We start from the raw sequence: 10828 nt of genomic DNA, 5'->3' as shown, positions 1-10828 counted from the left end.
GCCTAAACTGGATCTTCACGTGTTTGGCCTATCATGAAAACTTATGGGATATAACACATGAAATCTCTTTACATGTGAAACTGAGAAATAGTTCAGGGAAATAATTCTTCTAAGTGTTAAACATATAAGCTTGATTCAATAACCATGTTTCAGTCAACAGAATGGAAGAAGGATTTTGAGAACATCAAGGTTTATGTTACTCAGAATTGTCTTCCATCCCAACACTCACAATCTTTCTGTGAGTCCTAAGGAGAGAAGAAGCCATGTTGAAAAGTCAGATTTACTGAAATGTCTATAACATGTTGGACATCCTCATCAGTACATCATCAAGACCAAAGAGTGGGGGTAGGAAGAGATTTAGAAGCAGTAGGATGGCTGGTAGCTTCAGTTGATGCCAATGGCTTCAGCAGTAATGGCAGGCATAAGGGTGTACCAACAGCTTAGGAGAGAAAGCTTTGAGAGTTACTAGAAATTGCATACGACACAGACTGCAGTGCCCTCAAAACGGACATGAGTGGAAATATTATTTGTAAGACACCTGCATATAATTTCATGGATTTCAAGTTCCCATTGTCATAGTCTCAAAGAATGTTCACAATTAAGAAACACATCCCAAAGAGTTTCAGAAATATTTCAGGGAATTTTTGTGTGGATTCCTAGAAGTGGATGAAGGTAAAGGTTCAATAATTATTCTCCATTATCATATTGTGCCCCACAATTGAGGTTAACAGAGAATGGCGTACTTATACTTGAACACTGACAGAGAATGTCAGTGGTCCCATTTTTGATGACACAGAGCCATCAAGGAAAAAGAAAAGGACCACACTTCCAAGTCTCCCTTGCAGCTATGAATGACCATATAACTCAATTCTAGTCAAAGAATGTAAGCAGAAGTAAAATATGCCCCCACCTGGGGAATAATTGGCAAATCTAGAGTTATTTTGGTTGTCACAGCTTGGGGTGGGGGAGGGGGAAGGAAGATGCTGCTGGCATCTCGTAGGTAGAGCCCACGGATATTGCTAAACATCCTACAACACACAGGACATCCTCCCTTCCAACAAAGAATAATCTTGCTCAAAATGTCAATAGTGCCAATGTTGAGAAAGTCTGAATTAAAGGGAAGAGATGTATCTTCCCCTTCTTTACCCCTGTCAGGTTGGCATTGGGTCATAGTAGTGATCCATGTTGGACCACAGGGATGGAAGCCACATGCTGGAGGTGACAAAACAAAGCAAGTGTCTGGGTCTTTAGCGTTTTGCAATGCAAAGTCACCACACCATCTCAGACTTTAAATGAGAGTGGAGAAAACCATCATTCTTCTTTAATATAGTGTTGAGTCCCTATTTCACACACCAAAAACTATATTCTAAACAATACAGAAGCTAAACTCTACTGAGAGTCCTTCAAGGTGGAATGTCAAAAAAGAAAGAAAAAATCAAGGGGAGCAAAAATCTCTTCTTTGCTACTTAGCATCCATTTCCCCATTCATCTAGTAGCAGAACTCTCTTTGGGGAAATCCTCTCATGCCCAATTCTCTGCCAACTCCATCGGGTGGGAGTGATCCTACTTCTCACCTCCAGGGAGGACCTTGATTAACTTAAGTGAAATTTCACAACCCCAGCTCCCTGGCCATAGTGATGTTCCACTGGATTTTGTAGCTGAAAATATGCAGCTCAGGAAGGCTGTCACCATCTCCTCTTAGTAAAGAAGCAACTCAAAGATGAAGCTGGCACACAAAGGAAGAAAAAGTTGAGAGGTGATAAGATAACCATCATTTGATCCCCCAGATCAAAATGCATCTATGACAAGTCCTACCTCTGGCCCTTTAAATGTATGAACCAATCAAGGTGATGGTTACACAAATTTGAGTTAGGTATTCTCTTCCCTGGCAACTGAAAGTTTTATGGTAAAAAAAAAAAAAAGTTCTGATAAGAGAGGGTTCCCTTTTGATTTCACTCAGGGGTTAAGACATCATCTGCAAAGTTTCCTGTGGCAGGAAAACAATTACAACAGAAGCTTTGCTGCTGCCTGATATATATTTACTAGGGGATGTGTGTGTAAAGAAATTGAATCATTAATGTTTCTTGGTGTGATACACATCTCTTAAACTTAAGAAATAGCACTACTACCTTCACATGGGACAGACCGTCTTCTCTTCATCATACCTAACTACAAACATATTCAAATAATCAGAGGGACTGTCTCCCTGTGCTTTGTCATCCTTGTGATTAATCATTGGTCAAGACTGGAGCTCTTTAGCAACTACTCTGATTATGTTTACTCAATCTCCCTAGGAATCATAAACTGTCAGCCCTAGGTAAATGGAAGTTTGTATGGGGTTTCTTAAACTTCCACTTCATTTGCCTTTTCCTTATTTTCACAGTTCCAGGTTTCCAGCCATTGCTTAGGACCCTGTCCTAGGACAGCTCCACTAGCTGTCGACTTCAAGGGAACACTTGGAAACAACTCATACTTTCATGTCTCAACTCCTCTAATAACAGGATTTTAGGAAAGAGCCCTGGCAGGTAATCTTGGCAATGTTTTCAGACTAGAAGACTTGATCCATCAAGTGAGATGAAGAATGTGCTTTTGTCCATGATAAGAGTTTGAGTAGCCTTGTTATCCTGTATTGTTAAAGGTAGTAGTCAGCCCATGTGGTTGTTCTTGATCTTCACGTGTTCCAGTGGTCATGTTGCTCCTGATTCTAATATGTAGAGACCACTGTTATCCTAGGTCTAGCCTGTATTTGCTTTAACAGCTGCAATTTAATAGCTAGGGAACCTAGGAAAAGGTAACTAGCCTCTCTGCCACCCAGTTTCCTCCTCTTCAAAATGGGAAGAGATGGGAAGTTTTTTTATTGAGTCCTCTGACAATGGCAGGGTTTCAATTCAAAATGTCATGCCTTAAAAAACAAAAGTTTTAGTCTTAGCAATCTACTTTTCAGATGTTGGGGAAAGAAAAAAAAGACGAAGAGAGCTGCCAGGGGTAGTACAATTCAATCTAAGACTTGAGGCCAAAGGACAGCTGCAAATGTATAAATGGCACACCTTTTACACATCAGATATTCTATGGAACTAGCTACTACTCTGTTCATAAATAATTCAAATGAAGATTTCTCACCTGGCAGAACTGTTACCTTGAAATTTTTGTTGAACTAAATTGACTCTAGCCTCAGGGCCTTTGCACATCATGTTCTTCCTGCTTAGAACATTCTACTACCTCTCTTTGTCCTGCTACTACCCATACTTCCCATGACACTTAACAACATTTCCCATATTTTCTCATGAAAGCTAAAAGATCAATCTAGGCATCATTTTTATGGAAAACCTTCCCCAACCACAACCCTACTTGCTCCAACCATCCCAAAGTTCCCTTCTCAATTATAGCCTTTATCAATTTGAATTTAAGTTGTCTGTGTACTATTTATACAAGCATGTAAGTTCCATGAGGACTGGGACCACCGTAGCCATCATATGCAAACATTAAGTACTCAATAAATACTTGTTGAAAGAAGGATGTGTAAGAGAGATGGATAGTTGAATAGTGGGAAGGATGAACAGATGAGTACAATGAATCTCCTTATTTCTGCCCTTTGCAAATTTAAAAGATGACAGGCCCATCTACAATTGGAAAGCTTTTTTCATTTTCAAAGTATTTTCACACCTATTACTTTATCTTACCTTTCTTTTTTTAATTTAAATTCAATTAGCCAACATGTACATCATTAGTTTCATATGTAGAGTTCAATAATTCATCAGTTGCCTATTAACATCCAATGCTCATCACATCATGAGCCCTCCATAATGCCCATCTCCCAATCACCCCATCCCCACACCCACCCTCCAGCAATGAGAAAGAAAACAAGGGAAGATCTCTCTTTTAAAATGTAAGTGTATGATACCATCCTCAGTGCCTCAGGCACCATGGCTTCTTCTTCCCTCACTGTCAAGAAGAAAGAAAAGACCCCCTAGACTTAATGCTGTCCACTTCAGATTTCCTGACCAGTGTCTCAGGAGACCAATGGGCAAATTAATGTGCCTTCTTACTCCCATGGGCCTCTAGACTTCAAACTCTTCTTCAAAAAATGATGAAGTGTATCTCTGCTTGGTGCTGAGACTCCATCATTACGATCACTTCACTACAACAAACGATCCTATCTACTCCAGGAGGTTCATACATGGTGACCACATTAGATTCAGCTGCCTCTACCTTTTGTAACTCCCCCTCTTGTTCCCTAGCTGACCAATATTGACCCATAGGTAGAGACATCTCTACACTCCTATTCAGCAGGAATAAGTTACAGAAGAAGAGACCTCTGCCTTCCCCGACCTTAAAAAATTAAGGGTCAAATTCTTCAGGGGGGAAATGATGAGGAAGCACAACCTGACACCTGGCAACTCCCCTCCCCACTCCTGGGTGGGATATGTGTGACATTCCTCTAGGAAACTTCCAAGTATCTTAATGTGAATGCTTTGCTAGAGGGAAAAACAATCTCAGCGTGATAATCACAAGGCCTCTAGTATCCTGAGGATCTTCTTTAGTTTATGAAAGTCCTTTTGGACACCTCCCTTTTTCCTTATCTCCCTCAACCCCATAGTTTAAATCAGCCATTCCTCACAACTCCAGTGCAGCAGTTCTTTCTGTCCAGGGTCCTGTCCCTGTGCTTTAATAAAACCGTCTTTCTGCACCAAAATAATAAGAAGAAGAATAGCAACAACAACAACAACAACATATAATAATATGTTAATAATATTAATAATAATAACAATAACATAACAATAAAATGTGAGTGTAGGGGCACCTGGCTGGCTCAGTCAGAAGAACACGTGGCTCTTGTTGGGTGTAAAGATTATTAAAAATAAAATCTTTAAAAAAATAAAATAAAATAATAAAATAAAATAAAATGGGATTGTAAAGATTGTTTAAAAAGTTAAAGAATGCAGAGAGTTTAAAATGACTTAAGAAGGGTGCCTGGGTGGCTCAGTGGGCTAAGCCTCTGACTTCAGCTCAGATCATGATCTCAGGGTCCTGGGATGGAGTCCTGCATTGGGTTCTTTCCCTCTCTCTCTGCCTGCCTCTCTGCCTACTTGTGATCTCTCTCTCTCTGTTAAATAAATTTTAAAGATCTTTTAAAAATAAAATAAAATAAAACGACTTAAGAAAATATAGCTAGCTATATATATGGAAGTCGGGTTTATGAACTCCACTCTGTATTTGTTTTGATAATCCACACTCCTCTCAAGTCTTTGAAGCTCAAGTGTTCTAGCACTAAGGAAGGCCACTGAAAAACCCAAGTAGTGTGACTCTCCATATACAACATAAAGTTATTCTACTGCCATCTTAAAATCTTCAATCATTTGCATTAATAAAAAATGTAGATATATTCAATGATGTTATCAAGAAAATAAACTAGGTTAATTGAATTGAATATAACCTACCTGTACATGTACATGATTGTTTGGACTGCACACAACGGCCATGTGTTTTGCATATTGTTGTTTTCTAGGGGAAGATGGATTGCAGTTTTGATTAATTGTACTAATTCTCAGACTCAGACTGAGGACTATGTAATTTCTTAGGCCCCTTTCATATCCTCTATAAGCCTTCTTTGGAGATCTTGAAAATGACTTTCAAAAACTGAAATTAGTTTTCTTTCTAATCCCCTAGAGACCAATGCAATGAATTTCATCATACCATGATGATTAAAAATGCTAAAAAGAGTCATGATATAATTAGGAATTTCTTTGTTCAAATCAAACCCCATGAACTACATCTAACACCAGTTCCATTTATAAAAGCAGTCCATCCTTCTTGATGCTGAAGACAAATTTTGGCAAGGGAAAAATATTATAACTTTAGGTGTATTTATTAGTCAGTCAAATTTTTCTTTCTTTTTTTTTTTTTAAAGTAAATGGTGGTATAGTATCTCAGGTGATTTGGCAGCCTATACAAAGACACAGTAGAAGAGAACAAGAAAAATTATGAGAACTATAGGGAAGCCATTATAGCTGAAACACAGGTGACAAAAGGAAGAAACTTTTACTGTCTTAACAGCTGGTAAAACAATTTCTCTAGGAGGGTAACACCACATTTTTCAAGAAATATTTTAACAATCCACCTGGGATGAGAGATGAGACCCCACCAGACATGTCAAGCTAAAAATGATGGCACTGAGCAGGAATGGAATCTCAAAATAGAAGGACACTTTGTTTTGTTGAACCCTTGGATGGAGTTGGGAATGTACATTTATAAAGAGGATCTAGGGCAAAGCCAAATCACTCAGGATAATAAAGAGATGAGTGTAAAGAGATTGGGGCAGGGGCACAGGAAGGGGGCGTGTAGATCCAAGAAGGCTGTATACCTTGGAGGAAAAGTAGAGACAAAGGAAAAAAGAAATCTTAGAGGAGTGTCAGAGCTGAGAAGGAACTTTGGAGAAGAAATGTCAAATAGTGAGTTGGGGCGTTGCTGCTATACCACACATGCTAGGAGATCCCTTTCATCTTCTCTGTGAATTCTGTGTTTCTTACCAAGACTTTTGTAGAGATGGGCTCAAGATAGAGAATGTGAAGATATGCAAAAGTTCTATGTCCATGTGGGTGTAAAATAAAAACAAAGGTTGCTTTCATAGAGGAGACAGCTGGCATCTGGGCTTATATGCAGTGTAACAAGTGAGAAAGGATGAGCCTGGAAGAATAAACAGGATGATTTCATGAGAGGTCATGTGAGACATTTTAAAACATAAGCCCCTTGGAGCACTGGTGTGGCTCAGTCTTAATCTCAAGGTTGCGAATTCAGGCACCACATTGGGCTCCACAGTGGGCATGGAGCCTACTTAAAAAAAAAAAAAAAAGTGTGCTCCTTATCGTAGGGCAAATAAAGAACAGTCACAGAGATTTCAGAAGAAAAATGATACAATCAAGGTTATAGTTTAGAAAGATGACTCTAGCAGCAATTCAGAGAATGGGTTGGAGGAAGAAATGCTAGAGGCAAAGGAAAGTTGCAAAGCTTTGCAGCAGTCAAGGCAAGACATGTTAATGACCTATGCTGGTTAGAGTAACAGTGAAGATGGGGAGAACTGGACAACCCGGACACATTAAAGTTAAAATCAGTAGGTCTTGATGATTGATTGGATAGAGGCAAAAGGATTATCAACCTTATGGTTTGCCCAGGACTAAAGAAGTTCCCAAGACATGAGACTTTTAGTTTTAAAATTAAGACAGATCCAGGCAAGCCATTCCAGTTTTTATGGAACTGTGGGGGTTCCACGGATGTGAAATTTTTCATAATAACACCAAAAAAATTCTGGGAAAACAGGGGTGAATTTGTCACTTTAATGGGGGTTGAAGTTGTGGGTGAGTGAGGTGACACCTAATTTCTGGCTGGGGAATAGAGATACCAGTCACTGAGACAGGCAAGGCAGGAAAAAAAGAAAAAAAAAAAAAAACAGATTCAGGTGGGAAGAAAATGTTGAGTTTTATTTTTGGACATGTCCAGATTCAAGGACTTACAGAACACCAAAGAAGAAACATCTAGTAGACAATTAGGTCCTTTTAAGTATCTGGTACTTGGCAGGTTCTCTTATATCGACCACCTAAGAGTTGTGCTGTAAGAAGCAACAACATCCCCCCTTCCTCTCTGCCATCTGCTTGGCAGTCACAAAGCAGCAACCATGCATGAATGCATCTCCATCCATCTTGGTCAGACTCACATCCAGATTGTCAATGCCTGCTGGGAACTCTATTACCTAGAACATGGCATTCAACCCAATGGCCAGATTCCAAGTGACAAGACCATTAGGGGAGGAGATGACTCCTTCAACACCTTCTTCAGTGAGACAGGTGCTGGGAAGCATGTGCCCAGGGAAGTGTTTGTAGACCTGGAACCCACAGTCACTGATGGCATTCGCACTGGCACCTACCACCAGCTCTTCCACCCTGAGCAGCTCATCAGAGAAGGAAGATGCTGCCAATAACTATGCCAGAGAGCTCTACACTATTGGTAAGGAGATCATTGACCTTGTCTTGAACTGAATTCAGAAACTGGCTGACCAGTGCAGGTCTTCAGGGCTTCTTGGTTTTCCACAGCTTTGGAGGGGGAACTGGTTCCGGGTTTACCTCACTGCTGATGGAATGTCTCTAAGTTGATTATGGCAAGAAGTCCAAGCTGGAGTTCTCCATTTACCCAGCCCTCCAAGTTTCCACAGCTGTACCGAGCCCTACAACTCCACCTTCACTACCCACACCATCTTGGAGCAATCTGATTGTGCTTTCAGAGTAGACAATGAGGTCATCTGTGACATCCATTGTAGAAACCTCGATATTGAATGCCAAACAACACTAATCAAAATAGGTTGATAGGTCAAATTGTGTCCTCCATCACTGCTTCTCTCAGATCTGAGAGAGCCCTGAATGTTGATCTGAGAGAATTCCAGACCAACCTCATGCCCTATCCTCACATCTACTTCCCTCTGGCCACTATGCCCCTGTCACCTCTGCTGAGAAAGCCTACCATGAATAGCTTTCTGTAGCAGAGATCACCAATGCATGCTTTTGAGCCAGTGAACCAGGTGGTGAAATGTGAGCCTCACCACAGTAAATTCATGTCTTGCTGCCTGTTGTACCATGAAATATGGTTCCCAAAGATGTCAATGCTGCCATTGCCACCATCAAAATCAAGTATACCATCCAGGTTGTGCACTGGTTCCTCACTGGCTTCCAAGTTGGCATTAATTACCAGCCTCCCATTGTGGTTCCTGGTGGAGACCTGGCCAAAGTACAGCGAGCTGTGTGCCTGCTGAACACAACCACAGACATCACTGAGGCCTAGGCTCGCCTGGAATGCAAGTTTGACCTGATGTATTCCAAGTGTGCCTTTGTTCACTGGTATGTGGGGGAGGGCGTGGAGGAAGGACAGTTTTTTTTTTTTGAGGCCCATGAGGACATGGCTGTCATTCAGAAGGATTATGAAGAAGCTGGTGTGGATTCTGTCGAAGGAGAGGGTGAAAAAGGAGGAGAAGACTACTAAAGTTAAAAATATCACAAAGGTGCTTCTTTTACAGGGAAGCTTGTTCTGTTTTGAACTTGAAAAGTTGTGCTCTGATGAGTTAATTTGTGCGTAGCAGTGTATAGTCTCATATACAATGCCAACCTATGCTTTAAAACACATGCTCTGTTATAGACCCAAGCTGTCCATTTCTCTGATGGGCTTGAATAAAGTATTCCCGGTCTTAAATGAATAAAAGGAAAAAAGAAAGAGAAAAAATTGGATTTAAAATATAGTTTGGAAGTTATTGGCATATAGATGGCTTCTGAAGCTATGTGAATAAGTAAGAATGCCCAGGGATGGTTTATACCAGAGAAAAGAAGAGAAGAAAGAAAGAGAAGAGAATAATGGAAGATGAGGGGAGGGAAGGAAAGGGAACTGAGGATAGAGTCCTGGGAAATACCAATAGTTACAAGATATATAAAGGTGACTGAGATGGAGCAGCTATAATGTGAGATAAAAATTAAGACTACATGGTCTAGAATTCAGGGAAAGACAATGCTGGAAGGATGTGAGGTCAGCGTCAAGTGCCGCACACAGATCAAGTAAGATAAAGGCTGAAAATTATCTTTTGGATTTAACAACATGGTCATTATTGATCTTGGTGAAGGCAGCTTTAAGACAAATGGGAGAGAGGAGCTAGACTGAAGAATGAATGGCAGATAAGAAACAGAGTTAAAGGGTAAAAAAAAACAAAAACAAAAACAAAAAACTCCTTCAAAGTTTCCAAGGAAGGAGATGTAAATGGAATAGATGAAGGGAGATGTGGGGTTAAGGAAAATGTTTTTATAATGGGTACCTTAGCCGAAGTCTTCTAGGAAACACACCTGAAGTGAGGATTAAAACACTATTCTTCATGGAGCACCCAGATGGCACAGTCAAACAGCCAATTCTTGGTTTCAGCTCAGATCACAGTCTCAGGGTCATGGGATCGAGCCCCACACTGGGCTCAGTACTCAGCGCCGAGTCTGCTTGAGATTTTTCTCTCCCTCTCCCTCTGTCCCTCCCACTTGTGCTCTCTCTCTAAAATAAATAAATAAATATTAAAACAACAAACAAACAAACAAACAAACCTCTATTCTTCTTTTGTGAGATGCTAGCCCAGGGAAATGAGAATAAGGAAAGGAGGAACAAAGCAAGGAGAGATGCAAACCAATGTGATGAGTTGCACCAAGCACTGATGGCCACTTCTTAATGATCTGTGAAGACACACAGTAGGATGCTCAGCAGTTGTGTCTGCAGGCCCTGTCAGAGGGCTGTACAAAGCAAGCACACCTCAGAGCAGTCTGTGTTGGGTAAACAGGAGCATTGGGAATTCATCCTTTGCTACTCTTTAATCTCATTTGTCAATATTCATCCTACAAGAAACTTTCTCCTCCACACTTCCAGGCTATGTCATCCAATCCCCTAGCAGTCATCAAGAAGTCGAATTCCATGCCCTGAATCTAGTCATTAATCCAATCTGAATGAAACAGTCAATGCACCCTGGAACAGAGAGCTCAGTGTGTGGGCCATGGGAACAAGGCAGGCTCAAGGCTCTAACTCAGACTGCAGCAAAGATGCAGTCTGATGGCAGTGGTGGCAGACAACACAGTCCAGGGTCAAGCAATATCTTTATTTTTTTTAAAGTGATCAAGAGAGTCTAAGAAGATGCCCAAAATTTGTGTTCAAATTAGTAGAAAAGATTCAACATGCTTAAATGTCACTGGAATTGAATCAATAGAGAAGAAGCTGAAGGTATAGGAGAGAAGGAGTCTTGTTGACAGAAAGGTTTGGTACTAAGAAA

The 10828-nt window shown here is 40.5% G+C and overlaps 1 pseudogene; it reads left to right on the top strand.

Moving 5' to 3' along the window:
• The first annotated feature begins 7669 nt into the window (after positions 1-7669).
• Positions 7670-9024, top strand: LOC125098979 (tubulin alpha-1A chain-like; annotated as a pseudogene).
• The last annotated feature ends 1804 nt before the right edge of the window (positions 9025-10828 follow it).

This window comes from Lutra lutra, chromosome 4 (genome assembly GCF_902655055.1).
Source record: "Lutra lutra chromosome 4, mLutLut1.2, whole genome shotgun sequence".
Classification (NCBI taxonomy): Eukaryota; Metazoa; Chordata; class Mammalia; order Carnivora; family Mustelidae; genus Lutra; species Lutra lutra.
The sequence above is the reverse complement of the archived record's forward strand: the minus strand, read 5'-3'. Positions and strand labels throughout refer to the sequence as shown.